This window comes from Oncorhynchus kisutch, linkage group LG12 (assembly GCF_002021735.2).
Source record: "Oncorhynchus kisutch isolate 150728-3 linkage group LG12, Okis_V2, whole genome shotgun sequence".
Taxonomy (NCBI): Eukaryota; Metazoa; Chordata; class Actinopteri; order Salmoniformes; family Salmonidae; genus Oncorhynchus; species Oncorhynchus kisutch.
The window spans coordinates 34099179-34119764 of record NC_034185.2 but is presented as its reverse complement, the minus strand read 5'-3'; the positions used below and the strand labels follow the sequence as shown (position 1 = coordinate 34119764).

The window sequence follows — 20586 nt, the reverse complement described above, 5'->3', positions numbered from 1 at the left end:
TCTTTAAGTTACCCAACCCCTCTTCCCAATCTGCTTATCAGTGGGCTAAACACCAGGCTTTTATCATTTGTAAGGAAGGAATAAGCCAGAAGAGAAGAAACAATGATGCGAGTTTCAATTTATTCATTTATCAAGTTTTCTTTTCTCTTGATAATGAGGAAAGCCATCACTGGAGAAGCATAATGGAATTGTTATTACCATTTGAAATATGTTTAAAAGTTCCGAGATCAAAATTCCTATTAAGGTATAAACATTAACAGGTTGTCAAGACACAGATTTTTGGCCCCAATGTTCACTTTGGAGTCCCACAGCTGTCCCAAAAGTACATCCAGTGGTGTCACGCCGTTGTGATTCTCTGCCAGTGACGAGGCTCCATTGCCCAATAACAGAATGAATGCTTCGGAGCGCAGGAGCTCACAGGCCAGATGTAGTGGGGTCTTACCATCCTTCATGTGAAAACATCCGCCTCGGTTCATATATGACTGCAGACTAGGTAGTCAATGTGCTTCTTGCAGTATGAGACCCAGTATGTCCCGTCTGTCATTCCTGACAGCCATCACTAAATCGTGGCCGATGATCGACAACAACAAAAGCGCTTCATCAGTGTAGTGACTGAGCAAGTATTGAGCGTAGGCTTGGTGGTCATGTACCATAATGTACAGCAATGCCTCTTGAGGGAGATTAGGATCTCATGCTCACATCCTCCTCCCAGTAAAGTCTCCATTGTCCACGTCCTGTGAAGAAATGGACTCAGAGCTCAAACGCCTTCTCTTATACACAGAAGTCAGATGGCTAGATCGCTTGCCAGAGTGTTTGAGTTAAGAGAGCCGCTGCAGAGATTTCTTTCAGAAAAAAAGTCACCACTGGCAGCACATTTCAATGACAAGGAATGGGTCACAAAACTCGCTTACCTTTGCGACATATTCAACCTGCTCAATGAACTCAATCTGTCACTTCAGGGGAGAATGACAGCTGTCTTTAAATTGGCAGATAAAGTGGCTGCATTCAAAGCCAAACTGGAACTGTGGGGACGGCGAGTGGACAGGGGCATATTTGACATGTTCCAAACATTAGCAGGGATTTTGGGAGATACCGGGCCGTCTTTCTCCAAGCTGGTGCACGATCACCTAGCTTCGCTGTCAACAGAGTTCGAACGTTACTTCCCAACCGCCAAAGACCCACGAAGTGCGAAGGAATGGATCCGCAACCCATTTGTGAATATCCCAGGTGAATCGTCCATGTCTGTGCAGGAAAAATATCAACTCCTTGATGTTGTAAATGACGGTGGCCTTAAAAGTATGTGTGAGATAACTTAATCTCTGCCGACCTGGATTAAAATCCAGGCTGAATATCTTGAGATAGCCACAAAAGCACTGAAAACATTGCTTCCATTGCCAACATCCTATCTCCCCCCCCCCCCCCCCCCAATTGTGCTCTGAATTCAATCGCTACAGTGTAGCTGCTGATGTAGTAGACCCATTTTTACACTGGAGGGAATCTCAAGACATTCTAGAGTGCCTTCCTGCAGAGTCACCTCCCTCCAAGCATTGCAGTGTAAACAGAATTGTCTCATTGAGCCAAATGCTCAACAGTAACACATTTAATAGCAGAGATATTTTCCTTGTATTCCTTCGGTTTTATTGAGATTTTACCAGAATATTTTTTAACAGCCTGTCAACAATTTTGAAATTGTAGCAGTTCCGTGAAGAAAAGGAATCTCAACTGTGTTTTTTTTTCTTGGCTGCTCAGAGGGAGCTATCATCTAGAGCAGGGGATCTTAAACTTTTCAGCCTGGGACCCAAATGACAAATTCTGTGTTTTCCTGGGCCCCAAGCGTAGGAAAATATGCAACCATATGTAAATATCAGTACATTTCATTAACCTTATGCCTTAAACAAATGCAATATAGACAAAAAAACTAAAAACAATTAAAATAAATATCTATTCATGTTTATTTTCCCCCGTTTAAAAACACTCTTACACATCTGTCTAGGTTGGAACTGTTGCTCTTAAAATACAATAAATCATTTTCGTTCCGAACTGGAATAAACTGATTGATCACATCACACAGATGAATAACAGAACACACACACAGGCTTTTTCGTAGTGCAACCCTAAGTAACAGTACAGATGAAAAATGATCAGGCCTACTGTACATCTTACTGTATAAATGATTGTTGAAAGAAAGTCTAGGTTGGAACTGCTGCTGTTGAATTACAATACATATTTTTTTTATTCGGAACTGGAATAAAATGATTGATCACATCACACAGATGTAGACCAGAACACACACACACACACACACACACACACACACACACACACACACACACACACACACACACACACACACACACACACACACACACACACACACACACACACACACACACACACACACACACACACACACACACACACACACACACACACACACACACACACACACACACAGTCCTAATGAGAGGTGTGTGGCTGGTTAAAGTTTTCACCAAGCATGTCTATTCTGGGCTCAGTTTCTGACAGTACAACACATAGGTCATACTGAGCATTGACACTGTTTCTGTACTTGTTTTGAAACTATGTCAGAGTTGAGAACCCTGACTCGCATAGGTATCTGGTGCCAAACTGGATCAGAACGTTTACTGCTTCCTCAGTCAGCCAGGAGACCACTTCCTGCTGTAGATGAGCAACCCAGAACTGTGTGAGTGTGTTTGCCTCAAAAAGCATCTTGCTTAAATGAGTTTATTCCAGTTCAGAATAAAAATGATTACTTGTATTTTAACAGCAACAGTTCCAACCTAGACTAGTTTTCAACAGTAATTTCTACAGTAAGGTGTACAGTAGGCCTGATCTTAAAAAAAAAAATCTTCATCTGTGCTGTTTCTAAGGGTTGCACTAAGCTAGGTAGTTTGCTTTGGTTAATGTTAGCTATTATCTGTGTATAAGGCCAAGGGATTGTTTGAAAGAGAAATTCACATCTACTACTATGAGAGTTAGTACGCCCTTATTTCTGCTCATCATCACCCGTTATAAAATGACAACAATGCCCTGCTAGCTGACTTACTTTTCCACTGTCGAAGCACTGTTTCCCGAAGCCCTGTTCTGAAAGAACTCCCTGGGTTTACCATCATCCTGTGGATGTTTGGCCAGGATGTGTCGTTTTATTAATTTGTTCATTTTGAAGGACTCATTACTAAGCACTTCCCCGCACAAAACACATTGTGGGCGTGTTTTTTCTCAAAGTTTGTCTGAAAGAGAAGAGAAACTCATCGCTGTATTTGCGTTTCATGACAACGGAGTTCAGACAGAACTTGTGGCTAGCATGAATCCATTTGATGACAGCAGTGAGTGATGGCGAGTTGAAATGACAAGTCAATGTGTGTCGATGAGTGATCTTCAAGAAAACTGCAGAAAAATATCCGGTAAATCGCGAAGCACACGGACATCTGCTGCTAAGCAGAGAGCGCACCGAACAGAGAGCGCAGTTGCACTTGGCCAAATCAATTCCAGTAATTCATGAAATAATTATCAAGTTACTCTGACAGGTCGCGACCCACGTTGATACCCATACTTTAGAAAAATAAAAAGCTAAGGTTATGCAAGCAAGCAGCAGGGAATTATCAATGTTTTCAGTCGCAATTGAGCTTTTACTAAATGTAATCCTTCCATGATACTGATAAAATGAAACGTGGTTTGTTCTAATGTAACTTCAAGATGCTAGCGTAAGAGCTATCTAACTATGGTACAGCAAATTGTCTGCATTCAGCTAACAGCTAGCACGTCGCGTTGTTATTGTGAGGACGCAGAAATTATTTTGATTAGTTGGTTAGCTAACGTTTCCTACATGTGTATTGTAGCTATATTATGCAATTAATGACACTGTATAATAAGGTTGCTGAACTTCTATATTCATATATTGATCATGAAGCATGTTGTTAGTTAGTGTATTGTGTGTATTGTCTGCTAATGTAATGTGTACGGACACGAAAATAAACCCAGTCTCATTATTCAGGAGTGTAGTATGTCTTACAAGTTGGTTGCATTGTTGAATAATTTGTAGCTATGCTTTAATGTGTATTACAAGTGGCTATTGTGATATAAACGTTAAATATGGCTTCGGAATAGAGGTTGACGCACTGGAGTGATGTGATGTGTCCCATCTTGTAATTTTTTTCCCAGCACTGTCTCGATCCCGCAACAGTTATATAAATAACCCGATACATTTCCTGTCCTGTTACGAAAGATCATTACCGTCCTGTGCTCATTTTAACACCCTGAAATCAGAAATAACTTATTCCGTTAGCTGCGCGTCTGTCTGCCCCACCTCCCTGCACTCTTCTGCGTGTGAGTTTCCATAGCAACAGATTTATTTTGGGCTGGGTGAGACGAGAGGAGAGCGAGAGAGAACTGTCAGCTGTTAGCTAGCTAATTTTCGTTGCCTGCTCATCTGATAAATGCCTATCATCATTTTTAAAATAGTGATTGAAGACTGATGAATGTGTGTTACGCAATTAGAAATTAGGGTTCTTCAAGGGTTCTTTGGTAAGTTTGATGGTTCTTTGTGGAACCATAATGACTCAAATAACTTGGGTAGCCTAGTGGTTAGAGTGTTGGACTAGTAACCGGAAGGTTGAAAGTTCAAATCCCCGAGCTGACAAGGTACATCTGTCGTTCTACCCCTGAACAGGCAGTTAACCCACTGTTCCTAGGCTGACTTTGTTCTTAACTGACTTGCCTAGTTAAATAAAGGTAAAATAAAATAAAAAGGGGCGGTGGCTCATTAGCATATGTTGGGGCGTGATGTACAAACACCTCTTTTTGTGCAACTATGAGTGACATTCCATTTGAGCTAATCTGTCGTGTTTCGCTCTTAGTTAAATATGAATATGGCCAGTTACAGTGTATTGTGGAAGACTCGCTTGTGTTATTTGAGAACAGTTGACTAAATTAGTGGTTCTCAATTCTCACCTCAGGGACCCCCTGCTATTCTAGAGCTAGTACACCTGATTCAATTTGACTATGAACACAAAAATAACACATATGTAATTTAAAAAATATAATATGGCTAACCAGAATAATAAATACCAGTTGGGTTGTTAAAAATTATACACTGCTCAAAAAAATAAAGGGAACACTTAAACAACACATTGTAACTCCAAGTCAATCACACTTCTGTGAAATCAAACTGTCCACTTAGGAAGCAACACTGATTGACAATAAATTTCACATGTTATTGTGCAAATGGAATAGACAACAGGTGGAAATTATAGGCAATTAGCAAGACACCCCCAATAAAGGAGTGGTTCTGCAGGTGGTGACCACAGACCACTTCTCAGTTCCTATGCTTCCTGGCTGATGTTTTGGTCACTTTTGTATGCTGGCGGTGCTTTCACTCTAGTGGTAGCATGAGACGGAGTCTACAACCCACACAAGTGGCTCAAGTAGTGCAGCTCATCCAGGATGGCACATCAATGCGAGCTGTGGCAAGAAGGTTTGCTGTGTCTGTCAGTGTAGTGTCCAGAGCATGGAGGCGCTACCAGGAGACAGGCCAGTACATCAGGAGACATGGAGGAGGCCGTAGGAGGGCAACAACCCAGCAGCAGGACCGCTACCTCTGCCTTTGTGCAAGGAGGAGCAGGAGGAGCACTGCCAGAGCCCTGCAAAATTACCTCCAGCAGGCCACAAATGTGCATGTGTCTGCTCAAACGGTCAGAAACAGACTCCATGAAGGTGGTATGAGGGCCCGACGTCCACAGGTGGGGGTTGTGCTTACAGCCCAACACCGTGCAGGACGCTTGGCATTTGCCAGAGAAAACCAAGATTGGCAAATTTGCCACTGGCGCCTGTGCTCTTCACAGATGAAAGCAGGTTCACACTGAGCACATGTGACAGACGTGACAGAGTCTGGAGACGCCGTGGAGAACGTTCTGCTGCCTGCAACATCCTCCAGCATGACCGGTTTGGCGGTGGGTCAGTCATGGTGTGGGGTGGCATTTCTTTGGGGGTCCGCACAGCCCTCCATGTGCTCGCCAGAGGTAGCCTGACTGCCATTAGGTACCGAGATGAGATCGTCAGACCCCTTGTGAGACCATATGCTGGTGCGGTTGGCCCTGGGTTCCTCCTAATGCAAGACAATGCTAGATCTCATGTGGCTGGAGTGTGTCAGTAGTTCCTGCAAGAGGAAGGCATTGATGCTATGGACTGGCCCGCCCGTTCCCCAGACCTGAATCCAATTGAGCACATCTGGGACATCATGTCTCGCTCCATCCACCAACGCTACGTTGCACCACAGACTGTCCAGGAGTTGGCGGATGCTTTAGTTCAGGTCTGGGAGGAGATCCCTCAGGAGACCATCCGTCACCTCATCAGGAGCATGCCCAGGCATTGTAGGGAGGTCATACAGGCACGTGGAGGCCACACACACTACTGAGCCTCATTTTGACTTGTTTTAAGGACATTACATCAAAGTTGGATCAGCCTGTAGTGTGGTTTTCCACTTTAATTTTGAGTGTGACTCCAAATCTAGACCTCCATGGGTTGATAAATTTGATTTCCATTGATCATTTTTGTGTGATTTTGTTGTCAGCACTTTCAACTATGTAAAGAAAAAAGTATTTAATACGAATATTTCATTCATTCAGATCTAGGATGTGTTATTTTAGTGTTCCCTTTATTTTTTGAGCAGTCTATACAATCTCTGCCTTGGTCATGTATACGGTTACCACAGTTTCCCTGTGGGTTTGAGCCTTTGGCTGCCATGGTGCGTCGATGAGGCGGCACGGGAATGCGCATTGTCAAGTCACAGCAGGTGCCCTGTTATTTTGGACTTGCTGTTCCTTGAATGAGTTCTGACTTTTCAGGCTCGCAAAGTAAGTATTGTTCTTGGAACTGTGGGGTCTATGGACTTTGGCAGCATTTTGTCCGGGTTACCACAGTTTGCCTGTTGGTTTGAGACTTGGGCTGCTATGACAGCGCTGGTGTACATAGTTTTTAGATTACTGCAGGTTCCCTGTGGGTTTGAGCCTCGGGCTGCCGTAGTTCATCGACTCTGGTTGATGCTATGCAGTGTGCATGTGCGCTTTACCAAGTCACTACATGTGTTCTGTGGTTTTGGACTTGCGGTTCCTTGTACGAGTTCTGCCATTTCAGACTTGGAAGGTAAGTATTGTTCTTGGAACCATGGGGTCTATGCACGTGGGCTGCAGTGGGGGTTTAGCTGAAGATCGGTACTGAATTGAGGAAATGGATGCAAGCCAAGAAATTATAGGCAGGAAGGATGTGGCTTCAGAGGGTGGACTCGGCATCCATTATCTCATTGTGCGTGAATAGGATTGGTCGTTGACTCCCATGCTAAGTTATACCTCATTCCCTCCTTCGGGGAACAGTATATAGCTCTTGTAATAGCCTTTTAGTAGGCTACTCAAAAGGCAGAGACCCTCAAATTCTGCTAATTATATCAAAAGGCCACATTGATAATTTACAAAGTCTTGAAATATCGAAAGGAGTACAAGGAAAAATGTTGACATAATAAATATGAATGTTAAAATATTAGTGGTGGGCCTCAATTGCCTATCGATAGTTTGATTGATATGATATCAATATCGTTTAACATCGATGTAAGCAAAGCATTGTGATACCGGTTTACCCTTCCTGTCACGCCCTGGTCTTAGTATTTTGTGTTTATATATTTATTTGGTCAGGCCAGGGTGTGACATGGGGTTATTTTGTGTTGTGTTGTGGTATTGGGGGTTTTAGTAGGTATTGGGATTGTGGCTGAGTAGGGGTGTCTAGCATAGTCTATGGCTGCCTGAGGTTCTCAATCAGAGTTAGGTGATTCTCGTTGTCTCTGATTGGGAACCATATTTAGGTAGCCTGGGTTTCACTGTGTGTTTGTGGGTGATTTGCTTCTGTCTCTGTGTTAGTTGTCACCAGACAGGCTGTATTAGGTTTTCACATTTCCGTTTGTTGTTTTTGTATGTTTCGTATTTATCATCATTAAAGATGTCTCGATTTAACCACGCTGCATTTTGGTCCGACTCTCCTTCGACGGAAGAGAGCCGTAACACTTCCTGTCACTATTATTGTAAAAAGACATTACTGGCTCTCAACTTCAGGACTTAATCTACAAAGCAAGCTAAACTCAGCAAAATAGAAATGTCCTCTCACTGTCAACTGCGTTTATTTTCGGCAAACTTAACATGTGTAAATATTTGTATGAACATAAGATTCAACAACTGAGACATAAGCTAAACAAGTTCCACAGACATGTGACTAACAGAAATGGAATAATGTGTCCCTGAACAAAGGGGGGGGGATCAATATCAAAACTAACAGTCAGTATTTTGTGTGGCCACCAGTTGCATTAAGTACTGCAGTGCATCTCCTCCTCATGGACTGCACCAGATATGTCAGTTCTTGCTGTGAGATGTTACCCCACTCTTCCAAGGCACCTGCAAGTTTCCGGACATTTCTGGGGGGAATGGCCCTCGCCCTCACCCTCCGATCCAACAGGTCCCAGACGTGCTCAATGGGATTGAGATCCGGGCTCTTCACTGGCCATGGCAGAACACTGACATTCCTGTCTTGCAGGAAATCACGCACAGAACAAGCAGTATGGCCGGTGGCATTATCATGCTGGAGGGTCATGTCAGGATGAGCCTGCAGGAAGGGTACCACATGAGGGAGGACGATGTCTTCCCTGTAACTCACAGCGTTGAGATTGCCTGCAATGACAACAAGCTCAGTCCGATGATGCTGTGACACACCGCCCCAGACCATGACGGACTCTCCACCTCCAAATAGATCCCGCTCCAGAGTACAGGCCTCGGTGTAACGCTCATTCCTTCGACGATAAACGCGAATCCGACCATCACCCCAGGTGAGACAAAACCGCGACTTGACAAAACTGGCACTTTTTGCCAGTCCTGTCTGGTCCAGCGACGGTGGCTTTGTGCCCATAGGCGACATTGTTGCTGGTGATGTCTGGTGAGGACCTGCCTTACAACAGACCTACAAGCCCTCAGTCCAGCCTGTCTCATCCTTTTGCGGACAGTCTGAGCACTGATGGATGGATTTTACGTTCCTGGTGTAACTCGGGCAGTTATTGTTGCAATCCTGTACCTGTCCCGCAGGTGTGATGTTCAGATGTACTGATCCTGTGCAGGTGTTGTTAGACGTGGTCTGCCACTGCAAGGACAATCAGCTGTCTGTCCTGTCTCCCTGTAGCACTGTCTTAGGCATCTCAAAGTATGGACATTGCAATTTATTGCCCTCTTTAGTGCCCTACGTTTTCATAACTGTGACCTTAATTGCCTACCGTATGTAAGCTGTTAGTGTCTTAACGACAGTTCCACAGGTGCATGTTCATTAATTGTTATGCTTGTTATGCTTCATTGAACAAGCATCGGAAACAATGTTTAAACCCTTTACAATGAAGATCTGTGAAGTTATTTGGATTTTTACGAATTATCTTTGAAAGACAGGGTCCTGAAAAAGTTCATATGCTCGCTGAGTTCATATGTGTCACTGGTCTAAGTATTTTGTGTTTTTCTTCATGTATTGGGTCAGGCCAGGGTGTGGCATGGAGTTTTTGTATTGTGGTGTGTTTTGTCTTGGGGTTTTGGTGTGTATGTATTTGGGATTGTAGCTAGTGGGGTTATCTAGCAAAGTCTATGGCTGTCTGGAGTGGTTCTCAATCAGAGGCAGGTGCTTATCGTTGTCTCTGATTGGGAACCATATTTAGGCAGCCATATTCTTTGAGTTTGTCGTGGGTGATTGTCCTTAGTGTCTTTGTTCCTGTCGCTGTGTTAGTTGACAAGTATAGGCTGTTTCGGTTTTCGTTACGTTTATTGTTTTGTAGTGTTTGTGTTATTTCGTGTTTACGTTTGTTTGATTAAAAATGGATCGCAATCTACACGCTGCGTTTTGGTCCGACTCTCCTTCACCACACCTAGAAAGCCGTTACAATATGCTTCTTTCTTGCATACAGTACCTCCTTTGGCAAAAGCAATACAACATGTAATTCAACATAAGACCACTGGATGATGTCCTTAGCAAAGCTATAATGACAGAATTAGCTGAATCAGTCAATATGTTTTGTAGGCTATATGGCTCTGAATAAAACCGGCATAATAACATGGTAATAGGTGGTGGGCACCAATATTGATAGTTCAATTTGATATCAATATGAGCAAGGCATGTCCTTCTTGTTGCCTCCCAGAACATTCACAGCTGTCCCAATCAGCAATCAGTTGTCTAGACTTTACGGACCTGTGGAAGTGAACATTCACACAGTTACAATGCTTGTTTTGAAATAAAACTGATATGTGTCAATGTTGTATCAAAGAATGTAACGGATATTGATATATAGATGAATTGTCAAGACAAAGCAAAAATACATATAAAATATAGCAAGAACATTTTCAGTGAGACCGGAAAGCATTCCCTAATGTTCTTCCCGTTGGGACACTATTAGTGAACTGACAGATGCAGAAATTGTTCACACTCCCCTCAGACAGTTCAAAAGGGAACAAAAAAGGCAATCCTAGTCATAACATCATAATTACAAGCAACAACATAACAAAACAAAAAGGAATTTATTGGAGTGGAGACATGAGAAGCTAGGTTGACCCCAACATATCCTTTCTGTATGTCAATATTGTTTACAGGGTCCTGTGCAGAAAAAACCCCACCTTAGTACTTGTTTATGGCTATAAGCTCACAACCCTAATCCAGACAAAATTACAAAAGCTCAAACCGAGAACATATGTTATTTGTTGAGTTCAATTGACCCAAAATATCAAGACAAGGTATATCACCAGTTGCCTTGACATGAGAAGAATTAGCCGTCAGTTATAGTTATGTTGCCATCTAGTGGGAGAGCAAATATGTGCCCTGTGGCATATTAAATAATTCCTGAACCAGCATCTCTTAAAGATTTGAGGCCACTGAGATAGCACAAAAATAGCACATGAATTCACTCCTTCACTGCATTGTTCTATGGTTTGAAATACAGTAGTATTCAACAGCTGTCTCCAGTCATCTGTTTGTGCTAGTCACTGGGATGAGTGACCTTTACCTACTCCTTTAACATTTGACACCGGACCCCCCTCCCCCTTGTGTCTTGGAGGTTCCCTCATCATATGGGAACACAGCTATTAGCCATCACTCACTCCACAAATATCTGGTGCAGAGAGAGGTGTTATGTTCTTCCCAGTGTTCTAGCTAGCTACTGTAGGTTGATGGTCATAAGAGGGACCAAACATTTTTCATCATATGCCCTGAACTGTCCCTGGCTTTTTATAAATGTGTTACATTTCTGATACATTCTTGATGCCCTATGCGAAGTGGGTAGGCTACAGCAGTCATGTACACAGAAGGCATATCCTGATTTTATCTAGTGGAACATAAACCTTATATGTCCTGTTTGTATGGACCTATTGAAAAGATATTCAACTTGGAGGGGGCAGTCCCGGTCAAGGTGCTTAATGTAGGTAAGTTCAATGAGCTAATATTAGCGTTAGGGTCACTTTCATCTTTCGTCCATAGACATCGGTCATTATCTTGACTTTTGGTTGTATTTGATCGGCCTCTTTACAACCACCTGTAAAGCTACCTTAGAACCACAGGGAGGCACTAGCGTGCTATGAATGTAGGTTGTTTTTTTTAACCCATTATGCCCAACACATTGGGGTCAATCTTTGCATAAATACACTTTAAAGCTAATTAATTTAAATGAAGCCACCTATCCACTTTTACCTCATCTGTATTCTCCTTGAGTTCACTTTAACTGAAGTTGCAAACGATACAAAATACAGACATAATCAAATATGGAAAACATATAGACTGTGTATTGTGCTCTCTAGAGTTATTTTAAAATAGATCAACCTTTCCATATGCTAAATAAGCCCATAATGGCTGAGTGGAAGGTTTCAGCCCATGGGTTCTATTGCCCCAGGCGCTCCCCATGGCTCCAGTCCCCATACGCTCCAGCTCAGAATTCATGTTCTAGTCATGGCAACATGGACCCTATCACTATCCAAGGCCATTCCCTAATAGCCTTGGAAGAACAGCCACACATGGACCCAGTAAATAATGCAAACCAGTCATGATGACCCTGATTCTGTGGTGCAGTAAGGACACACTTCTTGAAGGTTCCATGGAGAACAATCTCAAGCACTTCTTCAGTTTTTGAGGTAATGACCATGTACAATGCCTTCAGAAAGTGTTCATACTTATTATTACACATTTTGTTGTCTTACAGCCTGAATTAAAAATGTATATATTTTTGTTAACCATCTACACACAATACCCCATAATGGCAAAGTGAAAAAAGATTTTTAGAGTTTTTTGCACATTTATTGAAAATGAAATAAAGAAGTGTCTAAGTTACATAAGTATTCGCACCACTGAGTCAATACATATTATAATCACCTTTGCCAGTGATTACAGCTGTCTTTCTGGATAAGTCTCTTAGAGCTTTGCACACATGGATTGTACAATTTTTGCACATTATTCTTTCTAAAATTCTTCAAGCTCTGTCAAGTTGGTTGCTGATCATTGTTAGACAGCCATTTTCAAGTCTTGCAATATATTTTTAAGCCGATTTAAGTCAAAACTGTAACTAGGCCAAGAACATTCAATGTCGTCTTGATAAACAACTCCAGTGTATATTTAGCCTTGTGTTTTAGGTTATTGTCCTGCTGAAAGGTGAATTTGTCTCCCAGTGTCTGTTGGAAAGCAGACTGAACCAGGTTTTCCTCAAGGATTTTGCCTGTGTTTATCTCTATTCCATTTAATTTTATCATCTTCCTAGTCATGGCCGATGTCAAGCATACCCATAACCTGATGCAGCCACCACCATGCTTGAAAATATGAAGAGTGGTACTCAGTGATGTGTTGTTTTGGATTTGTCCCCAAATGTAGAAAAAGGCCAGACCTTCAGATTTAGTATTTCTCTATGCAGCTCTAGTTTGTCCCTTTAGTTAGAATGTCCGACAGCTCATCAATCAATCACCCCTAACATGCTATCCAATCAGAGACATTCTCTTTACCCTGTTGTTGTAAGTCCCGCATCCAGCCTGTGAGGAAGGGGGTAAAGTAAACGGTTTATTCTAAAGTTGTAATTGACTATGTATCATCATTGCTAGCAAATTAAGTTACGTTAGCTACTTAGCCAAGCTAACTATTTTCTATGCGTCATGCACACAGTGCATAGCAGTTATGTTTATGCTTGAAATATAAGATGTAGGTCCCTTTATTATCGTGGTCATAAGATGCAGAGTTTGTTTACATTGTACAGCCTGCTGGTAACTGCAGCAGCTCATTAAATATAGCAGGTTTAAGTTACGTTAGTGAGCGCTTTTGCTCTGTCCCACCAGTTTCATGGTCAGTACGCAGTTATTGCGCCTTCCTGGTGTCACGTGTCCTTTCGGACCACTTTATAGTTTAAGGTCTAGCGGTTTAGCGGTTTATGGTTAGCATACTAGGGCTGTATTGTGTAGCGTTGTATAGACTGCAGCTGTGTTCTGCGGCTGGTATTCATGTTCTCATATACTGCATAATCTTTTAGATGTAATGGGAGCCTATTACATACCACATATCATTTTAAGTCACCATTGTATTCACATCTGTGTCTTGTTTCATTAGGTTACGTTGCCCACCTAGTAAGCTCATCCGATTAAGCCTTTATACTGTATGCATCTTATAGTAATATACACACATTATTGTGTCCTATAATATGTTCCTTTTCTATTCCTTGTAGAACCACATCCTACAGTTGTTACGTAAAGAACCCTAAAGAGTACCAGTGTTTGGTTCATGGTGGTGAGGTGACAAGCCAATTAAGAGTGGCATCCATACTGCTCTAGCCAGGCAGCCTTGTAGTGATTCAATATCCAACCCAGCAACCTAGCTTAGCAATCAGAACACCAGTGTAACCCTGCCCTATTTTACAACAAACATAAAGCTTTCCATTCTGGACATAAAGTAATTTTCTTTTACACATTTTTTGCCGTTTTTCTTTAGTGCCTTATTGTAACGGGATTCTTCCGTCGAAGGAGAGGCGGACCAAAACGCAGCGTGGTAAGTGTCCATGGTTTTAATAGGGAAACTCAACATGAACACAACTACAAAACAAGAAACGTGAAAACCCGAAACAGTCCCGTGTGGCACAACCACCCACAAAACAGGCTACCTAAATATGGTTCCCAATCAGAGACCATGACTAACACCTGCCTCTGATTGAGAACCATATCAGGCCAAACATAGAAATAGACAAACTAGACACACAACATAGAATGCCCACCCAGCTCATGTCCTGACCAACACTAAAACAAGGAAAACACACAAGAACTATGGTCAGAACGTGACACCTATTGCTATTGCATGTTTTTGGAATATTTTTCACTTTTCACTCTGTCATTTAGGTTAGTATTGTGGAGTAACCACAATGTTGTTGATCCATCCTCAGTTTTCTCCTATCACAGCCATTATACTCTGTAACTGTTTTAAAGTCACCATTGGCCTCATGGTGAAATCCCTGAGTGGTTTCCTTCCTCTCCAGCAACTGAGTTAGGAAGGACGCTTGTATCTTTGTAGTGACTGGGTGTATTGATACACCATCCAATATGTAATTAATAACCACCATGCTCAAAGGGATATCCATTGTCTGCTTTTGTTTCTTCTTTTTTTATCCACCAATAGGTGGCCTTTGGGAGACATTGGTAAACCTCCCTGGTCTTTGTGGTTGAATCTGTGTTTGAAATTTACTGCTCAACTGAGGGACCTTACAGATAATTGTATGTGTGGTGTACAGAGATGAGGTAGTCATTAAAAAAATCACTATTTTTGCACACAGTGAGTCCATGCAACATACTATGTGAATTGTTAAGCAAATGTTTAGTCCAAACATATTTAGGCTGTCAGTGATTGGGTGCAGAGTGAAAGTGGAGTCAGACGCAGGACACAGGTATGGAGTAATCCAACTGAGTTTACTCAAAGAATAAAGCAAAATTCCAAAATGGAACATACAACAAAACTCTAACACGAACACAACCACTAACGACATAAACAATCACGGACAGAACAGAAATGTATGTCAGATGGTTAAATAGGGAATGTAATGAGGGAATGTAAAACAGGTGTGTATGTAATCAGACAAAACAAAACAAAACAGAAAAATTGATCGGTAGTGACTAGAAAGCCAGTGACGTCGACCGGCGAATACCAAGAAATTCAGATTTCAGAATTGCATTTTTATTACTTTATTTGTAAAAAAAATATATATATACAAATTAAATACATTATTCCATTTTTACATTATGGGGTATTGTGTGTAAGCCAGTGACACAAAATCTCAATTTAATAAATGTTATATTCAGGTATCACAACAAAACTTAGAAAAAGTCAAGGGGTGTGAATACTTTCTGAAGGCACCCATAGCGGTTGTTTTGGCGGTGTCAGAGGTGGAACTGTGCTAGAGCTGTCCACATGTGGCTCCTGGCATTAGGACATGCCTAATGCGGACAATGCCATTAGCTACACAGAGTCGCATTAAGAGAAATCCCATGCAGTATTGTTTAGAAGTTTGAACACTGGAATGTGAGAGATAGCCTAATCTACACCTCGATTAGGCTGACAGAAGCGTCATTATTTCTATATAGCCTACACGTTCTTATTCTGAACTTCTAACAGGAGTGGGACAGATGTGGCTTCATGACAATGATCAAGAGCAGCTGTTGACTGGTTTGAGAGATCCAATGCAGTTACACCTCCGACACCACCAAAACTTCAGCTATGCCGGTGTCCGCTATCACCGGTTAACACTTGATCTGATTGAATAGAGGCCTAAGTGTCAAACAGGAGCCATTGTATGTGTACTGACAGTACTGCACGCACCGTTACCTTGAAACACAACGTGACTGGCTTCTGTATCTGCAAAGGGTCCTCATTTCTATGCAAAGCCATTGTTTGATTCTTCCACTAATTGATGCTGTGTTGTCTCCTGCTGGTTGGGGAGGCTGCTGTGAGTTCGTGGTTTGTGGTGGAGCTGATGTGGCTGCTACTCGGGGGAAGATAGCTGAAGCCGAGGGCCACATATCCTATCGTCTGGATGGATGTGGCGTGAAGGATCTGAGTGGTGGGCAGCCTGCCAATCAAGCTGTGCGTCCTCCACATTGAGTCAGCACGATCTCTCCTCCCTCTTTCTCACCCGGCACAGAGCGTCTCACACCCTCTGAATATTCTTCCACACACACATTCCTCCACATATTTTTCACATACGCACAAATGAACGCTTGAATGCATGCACGTACACACTCACAATTGTTGCCACTCGTTGCCACTCACTATTGGAGAAAGGCTGGCCACTACACACAGTGTTGTGGTCAACAGGTAGGGATGATTCTGACTAGAGGAACCACACTGTGACCAACAGAAAGAGAAGAAAGAGTGGCATTTCTGGTCGAGTATCTCATGGGGAGTTGGATTGAATGCTGACTGTTGTTGTGTTGTGTGCCGGTGGTGCCACGCAGAGTGAGTGGACTTTGTAATGAAGAGATGCTGCGTTGTTTGATGTGCATTGTGCAAAAGCCCCGCTCTTTCTGCTTTGTGTTTGTCTTAAGGCTGGAATGTGGTGCAGGGCTGATAAAATGGGAGAATACAAATAAGTCTTCATACTGATGACCTTGGCAATGTGAAGATGCTGGAATACAGTTTCTATTTCTGTCAACATAATCCCTTGATAATGTCGGTCCATCTCTCTTGTTAAATCAGCTGATCATAAAGTACAGCGCACAGTAAGACTTTTTGGTTTACAGTTGGACAGATCTCTTATTTGCCCAACCTGGTTCTAGATTCATTTAGACTGGCGCTAGTCGACACCTGCATCGGGCTAGCCTCTGAGCCAGGGCATTATGGGTGGACCTTAGGGGCCCTTGCCGCCCTACCGTACCTACTTGCCCGTCCAATTAAAATATAGAAATAATTTATATGACCGTGAAGCGCGCCGACAGAAAGACACATCAAACTCAGTTAAAGTGTCTGAGCGAGCAAAACAGCGCCCCCTTTGTCTCAGTATGTGTAGACCATGTATCTGATGCTGTCTGGACAAAAATTGTATGACATGTCATACTATTTCTGGCCAGACAGTATCAGATACATGGGATACATATAGACGGGTGCTGTTTCGCTCCCTCGGATGCTTTCTCCAGTGATATTGTTTCAGCAGAGAAGAAGAGGCGAAGCGAGAGGGCTCGCTATCACCAAAATCTGTCCAGAATAAGCCCAATGCATTTCTATGTGAATGATTTGCAGACCTAATCTTGTCTCCTGCCTTACCGCCTTTGGGACAGACTCCCATTGTTAGGGCGGAGACATGAGCCTCTGCTCATTATATAAAGATCAGGCCGAGTGCCTGCAAGTTTTTTGCTCCACCCTTGATTGATTAATTAAGGTGACTAATTAGTAAGGAACTCTACTCACCTGGTTCTATAGGTCTTAATTGAAAGGAAAAACATAAAACCTGTGGACTCTAGGCACTCCGTGGAATGAGTTTGACACCCCTGCGCTAGTTGATGCAGTGGTGCAAGCGCTTCGGGTTGGACCCAACATGATGTTTATACAATGTTGCACTTCACTAGCAAAGGCTCAAGTCAAGACAGATAGAAAGGGAAGCAGACAGGTGGAATAGAGAGATTCATGTGATTGAAAGACACATAATTTTCATTCAGATATTTTCTACTGTTTTTATCTGTCGGCTTTAGGCCTATGTATTTTACTTAGTTAATGGAAGTTATACTGCTGCATGGGCCTATAGGTTATCTCTGAGTTCTATGCTCTCATTTATTTAGACACCATGGATCACAGTGTATTAATGTGTCCATATGGCAGAGGCTGGTGCTCTCGCCATAATTTGAATTTAATTTGAATTTTTAGATTTGTATCATTTTCCTCCAGATTTTGACAATTAACCACGACAATGATGTTGAGAAACAAAAATGCACATATAAATGATAAGCTTCCCCAAACTTGAAACTCACAAGTTGCTATGGTCTTTATTATTACACCCATAACAAAAATTGTGAACTCGCAAGCGTGTTCACACATAGGAGTTCCTGTGAGAAAACGTGCCCCCCTATGGAAATCAAAGGTCCATCCAACTGATTTGTTCTGACGCCAGCCTTGTTCTGAGGAATACAAAACATACTTTACGTATTTTACGTATACTGCATTGGTTGGGGAGAATTGGTGGGCATAATCCGTGAACATCTAGCAATCCAAAGGTTGCGTGTTCGAGTGGCGTTGGTGACAACTTTAGCATTTTAGCCAACTCTTCCCCTAACCTTTCTTATAAACTTAACTCAAACAACCTAACCTGCTACGTAAATTCACCTAACCTTTGTCGTTAGTTTCCCTAACCATCAATGTAAATTATCCCTGTAATTCTTCTTTGTTGTTACAGTGCAACAAGCAAACTGGTCTCAGGGAAAGACGTATAATACAATACGTCATCCAAGAAGGATGATCAATTAAGTAATCCAATTCATACACTATTTTAATACCAGGTAAGTTGACTGAGAACACATTCTCATTTACAGCAACAACCTGGGGAATAGTTACAGGGCAGATTAATAAACCAATTGGAAGTAGGGGATGAAGTCCAGATTGGGAATTTAGCTAAGACACTGGGGTTAACACCCCTACTCTTACAATAATTGCCATAGCATCTTTAATGACCATAGAGAGTGAGGACACCTTAACTTCCCATCCAAATGACAGCACCCTACACAGTGCAATGTCCCCAATCACTGCCCTGGAGCATTGGGATGTATTTTATAGGAAAGAGTGCCCCCTACTGGCCCTCCAACACCACTTCCTGCAGCATCTGGTCTCCCATCACAGGGACCAACCAGACACAACCCTGCTGAGCTTCACAGGCAAACCAGCAGTGGGATGCAGCATGGAACACTGCTGGCTGTTGTACAACTGGGTAAGAGGTACTGTATGATACTATACGTCCTATAATTCATATGCTATTGTACGACCGCTATTCCATTCGTAATATAACTTAACATAGCGTAATATATCATACCTTTGACATGTCACAGATTTACTTACATAATGATACAAATTGCACTGAGACCATGTTGCCAGCCCTGCATAGCGAGAAGGGTACAATTTCCGCAGGCAATTGAGGCCTTTCCTACATGTGGGCATTCTTGCATGTTATTGCTACATTTTTCAGCTAGAACTCCTAATCACAGGTGTGAGGCGGTGATACTCCAGTAAAGTAGGTGGTGGTAATGCACCATAACGTTGGGTGCCAACTGCCAATAAACCCCACAGAACAAGAACGGGGTGACAACACTGGTAGCTAGCTAGGACGACAATAAACAGTGTCCTTCGCCCCCGCCTGTCGAGCACAGTTTTCCCGCAGTTCTGTTAATGACGGCGAGGGCAGGTGTTAGCAAAGGACACTGGGTGCTAGCTAGCTAGTTAGCTTGCTAGTTAGGACTCTGGTACATAGCAGGCGGGATAGGTTGCTAGGTAGCCAACGATAGACAGATTGACAGTGTCCTTCACCCCCCACCTGTCGGGCACTGCTTTCCCGCAGTTCTGTTAACGATGGCAGGTGTTCGGCAGGTGGGAGCGAAGGGCACTGTGCGCTAGCTAGAAGGAGGCGGGGGTGACACCGGTAGCTAGCTAGGACACCGGTAGACAGTGTCCTTCGTCACCCCAAAAACTCTGATAATACTTCTATTTCCATTTTGACACACATTTTAGGGGACATTCTGAATATCAAAAGTGTCACACAAGCATGAAGATGGCGTGCTTAAGGGAGGCCTTCATGCACAAACTAATGGGATGCTCGAGGGGGAGGAATACCCACATGCAGGAATGACCCAAATTGCGGCCTGCAATCACACACTATTGTGCATAGCAGGTGTTTTGACAGTGTCGGAGGTGGAGCTACGTTAGAGCTGTCAAATCCACAAGAGGATCCTGGCGTTATACCTATTATGGACATTGCCATTGGCTGCATGGAGTCATGTTAGTATCATTCCCATGCAGCTTTGTTTACACTTTCAAACACTGGAATGTGTGATCTACACCTTCATAGAAATCCTCATTATTTGGTTTAATAATTTGAGTGTCATTTTTATTTCTATATTGCCTACACTTTGTTGTTCTAAACTTTTAACGCGTGTGGGGCCCATGTGGCTTCGTGATAATAATTTGAAAGCTCTAATGAAGTTACACCAAAGATACTTATAACTAACCCACGATAGTTCATCTGCATCGAGCTGCATGAGCTAACAAGATCCTATTGGCGTGTTTGAGCATGTACTTGCACTTCCGTTAAGGGAACGCGTACTCTGTGTAAGTGCAATAACTAATTTTGCCATATTTGGTAATGAGTTGAATTTCCATCCAGACGCTTTAAATTTTCACTCCCTGTGATCCATCTGGGTTCCCGTCATCCATCTGTGGTTACACGTCCAACACGACCAAAACACCAGCTATGCGGGTGTCGGCTATTGAGGGTTAATACTTCATCTGATTGAATCTAGGCCCTAGTCTAGG

At 42.6% G+C, this 20586-nt stretch overlaps 1 pseudogene; it reads right to left on the bottom strand.

The window, feature by feature from the left end:
* Window positions 1–239: 239 nt before the first annotated feature.
* LOC109901402 (ankyrin repeat domain-containing protein 9-like) lies at window positions 240–6795 on the bottom strand (annotated as a pseudogene).
* Between the last annotated feature and the right edge of the window lie 13791 nt (window positions 6796–20586).